The 8,712-nt window shown below is 42.1% G+C and overlaps 1 pseudogene; it reads left to right on the forward strand.

Moving 5' to 3' along the window:
• The first annotated feature begins 6,931 nt into the window (after nt 1-6,931).
• Nucleotides 6,932-7,941, forward strand: LOC110318328 (annotated as a pseudogene).
• Nucleotides 7,942-8,712: the final 771 nt, after the last annotated feature.

Below are 8,712 nucleotides of genomic sequence, written 5' to 3' on the forward strand. Positions count from 1 at the left end.
AGAACTCAGGACCAGCCATGTTTTGAGTCTTTCTGCTTTTTGAGAAAGTGACAACAGTGTTTCAGTGTGCAAGTGTAAAAGATTCTGTTACTCTTTTTATCAGGACATAGTTACACAAATGAACTGTATAACCAAAACATTTCCCGTGAGTACCACATGCAAGAATTAAATATAATTTATTAGTTCTGCCCAACCCATTGTGAAAGAACATAGGTTGTACCACATAGTGAAGTCTATGCCTATAAAAGAGTTCCAGAAGATTGTTTTGATATGTTTCTGAGTTTAGTGGCTGTAAATAATTCATACGTTAGGGACCTTGAGAAGAAAAGAATTTACCATAACTTGTACATACCAGAAGGAATTTTATTGAAACAGATTTCTTGGCTTTAATTCCTTAGCCTCAGACTAAGACAACTTAAAGTAATGATTTTTAAAAATCTGGAATAAAAGAGACTATTTGAAATTACTTATGAAAATTTCACTTGGGTTAATTTCCAGCCAGGGTTGGTTTTGGGTCCTGCATGGCTCTGGCTGTGTTGATCTTAGCAAGGAGGCTTACAGAGTTAATTAACACCTTCTTGAAGACTGAAATCTCAAGACACAAAGAGACAAGACTTCCTTTGTTTTCAAGAATAATCATTGACCATTTTGTCATTTTCATTGTTTATTTCTGAGCCTAAGTTAATAGAAAGGTAGTTAACTCGTACTGAACTACACATTAGGCGGCACCTTACTTTGTAGTATGGTTGTAATGGATCCTCACTAACTTTGGAATCTTTCTTTCGTGTGATGTTTTTTAACTTTGCTATTGAAAAGCTTAACTTCAGAAACCTTAGAGGATACATGAGAAATTTGATGAGCACCTTCTTGTTCGTGGACATTTCTATAGACACAAGAGACAAGAGAGAAAAAGATTGTATTTTTCTAAATCAACTGATTTAATGTTGTTCTGTCGGTTTGCATTTAAATTTTACCAGATTTTTTGGAGGGAGGGCTAACTTAGAGCACTTACTTAGAATGTACAAACAAACTTAGAACTTACTTTTGCTGTTACACTCAAGTCTTAATATTGAAGGAACCGTGTGTCCGTCACATCTTCCTGTGTGGATCTCACACCTTTCTCTTTTCAGAATTCTTTCTCATTCCCGGATGTCTCACCTTCTGGTTCCTGCCTAAACCACGGGCCATTAGATTTATTACTGATCAGTGCCACATCCATACCGACATAAGATATTTGGTCTACACTATTCTTTTATTTAAGGAAAATTTATTGAGCAAGTTGCTCATGGAAAGAGAAGCTTCTGAGTTTAATTCCCAGCAACCACAGGGTGGCTCACAGTCATCTATAATGTGATCTGATGCCCTCTTCTGGCTTGCAGGCATACATGCATATAGGGCACTCATACACCAGACTCCCCAGAGCTCCCAGGGACTAAACCACCAACCGAAGAGTACACATGTAGGGACCCATGGCTCCAGTCGCATATGTAGCAGATGGCCTTATCCAGCATCAATGGGAGGAGAGGCTCTTGGTCCCATGAAAACTGGATGCCAGGGAATTCCAGGGCAGGGAGGCAGGAATGGGTGGGTGGGTGGGTGGGTGGGTGGGTGGGTGGGAGAACAGTCTCATAGAAGCAGGCAGATGGGGGGATGGGATAGGGAGGTTTCCAGAGGGGAAATGGGGAAAGCAGATAACATTTGAAATGTAATTAATAAAATATCCAATAAAAATAAATAAATAAATAATAAAATAAGTAAATCGTTAAAAAACGAGAATTGACAAATGGGACCTCATAAAATTGCAAAGCTTCTGTAAGGCAAAAGACACTGTCAACAAGACAAAAAGGCCACCAACAGATTGGGAAAGGATTTTTACCAATCCTAAATCTGATAGAGGACTAATATCCAATATGCACAACGAATTCAAGAAGCTGGACTCCAGAAATTCAAATAACCCCATTAAAAAATGGGGTACAGAGCTAAACAAAGAATTCTCAACTGAGGAGTACCGAATGGCTGAGAAACACATGAAAAAAATGTTCAACATCCTTAGTTATCAGGGAAATGCAAATCAAAACAACCCTGAGATTTCATCTCACTCCAGTCAGAATGGCTAAGATTAAAAATTCAGGTGACAGCAGATGCTGGCATGGTTGTGGAGAAAGAGGAACACTCCTCCATTGCTGGTGGGATTGCAAGCTTGTACAACCACTCTGGAAATCAGTCTGGTGGTTCCTCAGAAAATTGGACATAGTACTACCGGAAGATCCAACAATACCTCTTCTGGGCATATACCCAGAAGATCTTCCAACTGGTAATAAGGACACATGCTCCACTATGTTCATAGCAGCCTTGTTTATAATAGCCAGAAGCTGGAAAGAACCCAGATGTCCCTCAATAGAGGAATGGATACAGAAAATGTGGTACATTTGCACAATGGAGTACTACTCAGCTATTAAAAACAATGAATTTATGAAATGTTTGGGCAAATGGATGTATCTGGAGGATATCATCCTTAGTGAGGTAACCCAATCACAAAAGAAGTCACTAGATATGCACTCACTGATAAGCGGATATTAGCCCAGAAACTTAGAATAACCAAGATACATTTTGCAAAACACAAGAAAACCAATAAGGAAGACCATCGTGTGGATACTTCATTCCTCCTTAGAATAAGGAACAAAATACCCATGAAAGGATATAGGTACAGAGACAAAATTTAGAGCTAAGATGAAAGGATGGACTATCCAGAGACTACCCCATCCGGGGAATCCATCCCATCATCAGCCACTAAACCCAGACACTATTGCACATGCCAGCAAGATTCTGCTGAAGGAACCCTGATATAGCGGCCTCTTGTGAGGCTATGCCAGTGCCTGGCAAACACAGAAGTGGATGCTCACAGTCAGCTATTGGATGGAACACAGGCCCCCCAATGGAGGAGCTAGAGAAAGTACCCAAGGAGCTGAAGGGGGCTGCAACCCTGTAGGTGGAACAACAATATGAACAACAATATGAACTAACCACCAGTACCCCCCGAGCTCGTGTCTCTACCTGCATATGTAGCAGAAGATGGCCTAATCGGCCATCATTGGGAAGAGAGGCCCCTTGGTCTTGCAAAACTTATATGACCCAGCACAGGGGAATGCCAGGGCCAAGAAGTGGGAGTGGGTAGGTAGGGGAGCAGGGGCGGGAGGAGGGTATAGGGAACTTTCGGAATAGCATTTGAAATGTAAATAAAGAAAATATCTAAAAAAAGAAAAAAAAGAAAAAAAAAAAAACGAGAAGAAAATGAGAAATGTGAAGGCAGTAGGAAATGCTACCATGAGTTAAGTGGTGTTGGTGAAGGAGAATGTTTAAGCGAGAATGCATCTGTTAAGAAACATCTTAAGGAAGTGTCCTGGGTAGTTTTACACCACTTGACACAAACTATAGTCATTTGAGAGGAGGGGGCAGGGCCTTAATTGAGAAAATACTTCCATTAGAACTGGCTGTAAGCAAGCCTGTAGAGCATTTTCTTAGTTATTGATAAGCAGGGCCCAGCCCATTGTGGGTAGTATAGGTTCTTGGCTGATGGCCCTGGTTTCCTTAGGAATCCATGGGGAGTAGGCTGCTAAGTAACTCCTACCCCTGGTTCCTGCCCTGCTTGAGATCCTGTCCTGACTTCCTTGAGCATGATCAGTGATTCGAAAAGTGTAAGCTGAATAAACCCTTTCCTCTTCAAGTTGTTGTCGTCCTGGTATTTCATAACAGCCATGGTAACCTGAAGATCGGAAGTGAAGGAGTTTTTCCGTCTAGCCCCGAGGGAGCTGGGGAGTTCAGGAGGAACAGCAAACATGCCTGCCCTGTATGGAGCCAGAGGTGAGCGCTTTGGGTAAGGAGGAAAGGTCTTCCTAGTGCTCAGCTGGATAGAATGCCTCACAGCAGAGTCCAGACTGGCTTCTTGCACCATTCCTTCTGTCTTCCATGGTTCATCTCGCATGTCCCTAGTCCCGTGTCTCCCAGCGACTGAGGTCATGCTCCTAAGTAACACTTACTTTAATAAGATGCCATCAGATGCTCCGTTTCATGGAGAAAATACTGATTCTGCTTTCTAGTATCTTCCAAGGCAAGACTTACTTCTTCTCTACTAAGCACAGAGAAGATCATCTTGGGAATAATACACTTTTGGTTGGCTGTAATTCTTAAATCAATAAATAAAGGATCAGAAGCCTGGGAGTCTTAATGTCAAAGCATTGCTATCAAAATGACTTCATACACTGTGAGACTCTAGAGACCCCAGAGTTCATGGCCATAGAGAGTAGGCTTGAAAAGCCTGCATTCAGAAGGTGGATGGCTTGCATGTGTGTTATATGAGAAGTGTAAATTGGGAGAAGTTCCTTAACCTCTCTGTGCTGCAATTTTCTCATCTTTAAAACGGGAGTGGTAATAATGTTCTGTAATTCAAAGGATTATGTGATTATTAAATAAGCTAATACAGGCATAGGACACATATGGTTATAGGAAATTCAGTATACATATTTGTTATAATTAATATCTTGTCAGTTTCCACTAGATCATAGTAGAAACCTAGTATCAAGTTAGAGTGAGTGGATAGTGACAGATTTTAAAGAAATATAACCATTGATCCCACCACTGTATCTTTTAATTACATGCAATATTTATTCTAATAAACTGTTAAACAATATAGGAATATCTGAAATCTAATTGTCATGGCCCAGTCAAAACTTTATTTCATTTAAGTGGGCGTTTATTTGCTTTTGTTTAAAACTCATTAGCTAACACACAATAAATACTAAAATCTGAACGTGTTAATGTATCAATGGGCCCTCCAGAAGCACACAGATTTTGCCTTCCTTGTTGTTATTGATTTAGGGATAGCATACTCTAATTAAGGTTCAGCGACCTGATATTTCACCATGTCTAACACTGAGGTCACATCACTGAAGTCTGGATCAGGGATGAAGTGAGGCGAGATTAAATGTTCCAAGGTTCATAAGAGGGCCAAGAACAGGCCCTAATTTGTAGCTGAAGTTCAATGGCACTAATTTGAAATTAGCACTAATTGGAACGGCACTAATTGGCATCCTAGTCATAGCCCACGCTTCCCTGAGCTCGGTGGTGTGATTTCCTTAAGACTCCAAACACCAAGTTTGAGAATTCCAAATGTCTCATTAGTATTTGGCAAATGAAACTTACTTTCCTGACAACAAATGTGCCAGAGATGGCGTTAGACGTGGAAAGCTTTTCATTAGCGGAAACAGCACCAGTGGTAGAGTTATTTCAGCTGTATTTCAATTTGTAATTGAATTTAGGAGGTCATAATGAGAACTACTCAGAGCAACTTAATCCAAGTTCTTCAAATTCTTTTCCCTGCCTTATGTTCTGAGCAAATGGTTTATTCAACAAGCTGTTTAGAAGTCACAATACCTTGGCTTACACCCTAATCTGTGTTCTACAAGTTTTGAACTTAAACTACATGCCAGGCATGACTCCTAAGCTAATAAAGATAGAGTAATAAATGGAACCCTAGATTTAGCGTTAAGGAATTAATCTCTAACTGGATAACCTTGATTTAACCTTCACTTTTTAACTTCGTAGACCGTGTACAGAAGATTAAAATGGCACTGACTGCTTCCTTCACTGGTACGTGGTAACAGTGTAACAGTGACTTTCCCAGTCACTGTAAGAGACTAACTGATACCTCCCATATGATAAAATATATCCCTGTATAGGAGAAGGAGCTCGGTGTGTCTTGTGGTTTTAATACAATTGTGTGATGGCTAATCTCAGCTGTCAACTTGACTGCATCTTGAGTGGATGAAAATCCAGGTTGCTGGATATACTCCTGTGAGGGATTTTCTTGATGAGACTATATGAAGCAGGAAGATCCACCCTAAATATGGGCAAGACCTGCTGGTGCCAGTCCAGACAAAAGAACATGGTGGAAGGAGTTTTTTCCTTAGCTCTTTACCTCCACTCTGACTGGCAACTTCATTTACCCTGCTGCTGCCGCACTCCTTTGCTGACATTAGAACCAACTTCTTCAGGATTCCAGTGGAAACTGAGAGCAAGCAGCACCCTGGGAATTCTTCAGGCTTTCAGCACCAGACTGGGACTAGGGGTGGGGTAGGGTGGTGGTCATCTAGCCTCATGAATTGTTGAGCTACCAGGACCATATCCAATGTGGTCAATCCAATAAATAAATAAGTCCAGTTTATCCAAAATATCCAAGAATCCAATAAATCCCCTCTTAGTTTATATTCATTCCATCAGTTCTGTTTCTTTTACAGCACCCTGACTAAATAGACACACATACATTCATGGTAGAGAAAGCATGATAGTGGCGTCCCAAGACAGGAACGTGTTACATCCCAGTGAGATTGAAGAGCAAAGAGCTTGAGCCAGAATCCAGTGTGGACTAAAGCCCTTTACAAGTTATAAGCTACTTCCTGGGCCTCAAACCCACCTCCTAAAGATTCCACAGCCTCCTTTGGAAGCTACCCACCACCCACTATTGTACACCCAAACAGTGTACAATAGTACTGAGTAAGCATTCCTATTCTAAAGTGGAGAAAATTTAAACGTTTAAACACACAAGCTCCTGTTAGACACTTCAAATTCAAATCATAACATTTTGGCCCTAGCCCCCATAGTCTAATGGCCATGTCCTACAACAAAATACTTTCAGTCCAATGTCACTACATTCTAACAGTATTTAAAAGTCTGAAGTCTCTTTTGAGATACATGCAAACTTTTATTTGTGAGCACATGGAAAGCCAAACAGTGTACAATAGTACTGAGTAAGCATTCCTATTCTAAAGTGGAGAAAATTTAGAGCTATAAAATCATGACCTTCTTGGCTCTCTGCTCCTCCCTGCTCCAGAGACAGCTGCATCTTTTGCAGTGCCAACCTCATCCTAGAGACAAGATGGTGAAGGTCGGTGTGAACAGATTTGTTCGTATTGGGTGCCTGGTTACCAGGGCTGCCTTCTGCTCTGCACTTGGCAAAGTAGAGATTGTTGCCATCAGTGAGCTCTTCATTGACCTCAACTACACGGTCTACATGTTCTAGTGTGACTCCACCCATGGCAAATTCAACAGCACAGTCAAGGCCAAGAATGGGAAGCTTGTCATCAATGGGAAGCCCATCACCATCTTCCAGGAGCAAGATCCCGCTAACATCAAATGGGGTGATGCTGGTGCTGAGTATGTTGTGGAGTCAGCTGGCGTCTTCACCACCATGGAGAAGACCAGGCCCACTTGAAGGGTGGGACCAAAAGGGTCATAATCTCTGTCCCTTCTGCTGATGCCCCCACGTTTCTGATGGGTGTGAACCATGAGAAATATGACAACTCACTCAAGATTGTCAGCAATGCATCTTGCACCACCAACTGCTTAGCCCCCCTGGCCAAGGTCATCCATGACAACTTTGGCATAATGGAAGGGCTCATGGCCATGGTGCATGCCATCACGGCCACTCAGAAGACTGTAGATGGTCCCTCTGGAAAGCTGTGATGTGATGGCCAAGGGGCTGCCCAGAACTTCATCCCTGCATCCACTGGTGCTGCCAAGGCTATGGGCAAGGTTATCCCAGAGCTGAATTAGATAAAGCTCACTGGCATGGCCTTCCACGTTCCTACCCCCAATGTATCTGTTATGGATCTGATATGCTGCCTGGAGAAACCTGCCAAGTATGATGATGTCAAGAAGGTGGTGAAGCAGGCATCTGAGAACCCACTGAAGGGCATCCTGGGATAAACTGAGGACCAGATTGTCTCCTGTAATTTCAACAGCAACTCCCACTCTTCCACCTTTGATGTTGGGGCTGGCATTGCTCTCAATGACAACTTTGTAAAGCTCATTTCTTTGTATGACAATGAACATAGCTACAGCAACAGGGTGGTAGACTTCATGGCCTACATGGCCTCCAAAGAGTGAGAAACCCTTGACCACCCACCCAGCAAGGACACTGAGAGCAAGAGAGAGGCCCTCGCTTGCTGAGGAGTTCCTGTCCCAACTCGGCCCCCAACACTGAGCATCTCCCTCACAATTTCCATCCCAGACCCCATAATCACAGGAAGGGCCTAGGGAGCCCTTCCTACTCTCTTGAATACCATCAATAAAGTTTGCTGCAACCCCCCCCAAAAAAAATCATGACCTTTTTACATGATTGATAATTAAGTGCCTACAGTCAAACAGGTAGCAACTTAAACACTGGAGTAAAATTTTGTGACTTTAGCAGATAAATTGATCACCTATGCAGTAAATTACTAGAAGAAAATACATGTAACATTGTTTAAAAGGGGTGTCTAAAGCTTAAATACACTATTTACTGTCCTGAAGACAGTAGTGTCTATATAAGAGCTTTCAGTAAAATCATTTTCAGGATTATTATTGACAAAGAAGAATCTGGATTGTAATGGATCTCTTCTGCCACCTCAGGAATGTATTTAGATAATGTGAAAGTATCTAAAATGCCAAGACCCAAGACCCAAGACTATAGAAATGGGGATGAAAGGAACTCTGTTACTCTGGCCTGTTCGAGATTGCGGATTTTCCAGAGCTGTTTTCAGCTCGCTTTTGAATGTCTGGTGCTGAAGCTGAGAAGCAAACAGCTGTGTCTGCGGGCCCTTTGTGGGGCTCCCTCTTGTCCTTATCAAGCAGTAGCATCTTCATTGCAGCCTTGATTCCCCAGTCCACCTTGGTGAT

The sequence above is a fragment of the Mus pahari genome, chromosome 3 (assembly GCF_900095145.1).
Source record: "Mus pahari chromosome 3, PAHARI_EIJ_v1.1, whole genome shotgun sequence".
NCBI lineage: Eukaryota > Metazoa > Chordata > Mammalia > Rodentia > Muridae > Mus > Mus pahari.